The sequence below is a fragment of the Aplysia californica genome, unplaced genomic scaffold, assembly GCF_000002075.1.
Source record: "Aplysia californica isolate F4 #8 unplaced genomic scaffold, AplCal3.0 scaffold00211, whole genome shotgun sequence".
Classification (NCBI taxonomy): Eukaryota; Metazoa; Mollusca; class Gastropoda; order Aplysiida; family Aplysiidae; genus Aplysia; species Aplysia californica.
The window spans coordinates 1045843-1046655 of record NW_004797481.1 but is presented as its reverse complement, the minus strand read 5'-3'; positions in this window follow the sequence as shown (position 1 = coordinate 1046655).

Below are 813 nucleotides of genomic sequence, written 5' to 3'. Positions count from 1 at the left end.
TGACTAAACTACTCGTAGTCCTGCTTAGAGCCACTTTTCACGCACACTGGTTTTGCTCTCTCGGCTACCGCTTATGCACAAATCTCTTTAAGTTCACTAAGTTTTCATGGGTTAGATTTGTGTAAACTGATAAATCGATATGATATACTAACAAATTTCGCCCAACCCCCACCCCTACTCCTTTTTCGGATCTTTCGAGATACCCAAGCTTCGGTTTCCACGCCCTGCTGAAAATACATTCATTGTGAGTCTGGTCCCATTCTTGCAAAAATAGCCAGTTTCATGCAGGTTTTTAGAAAATAGTCAACTCTACTGTGAAGAGTACAAATAATTTGTTGTGCATAGCCTCTCTTACTTAGGGGAATACGGCTCCCTCTGGTGGCAGTCTGTTTACTTGTGGTGGTACAACGCTATCGAAAGCTCAGAGCCCGCCGGAAAATAGCACGACAAAATACAATAGAGAGGCTTGTAAGGGTCAAAACTATCTTTTCTGCACCATTAACTCTTGGATTGAGAGAAAGACACTAGAGAGAGAAAGAAGAGAGAGAGAGAGAGAGAGAGAGAGAGAGAGAGAGAGAGAGAGAGAGAGAGAGAGAGAGGAGGGGGGAAAGGAGAGAGAGAAGAGAGAGAGAGGGAGAAAAAAAGGAGAAATAAAGGGTTACTGATGTGTATACGTGTGTGTGTAAATGTGTCAGCTTGTGTTTGTGTTGTTGTGTATGTATTTGTCTTTATGCATGTGCAAATGCAATATCTAAAGATATTCCAAGCAAGATGAAATCTATTCTCTCAATTAGAAACATAGCAGTGTGGACA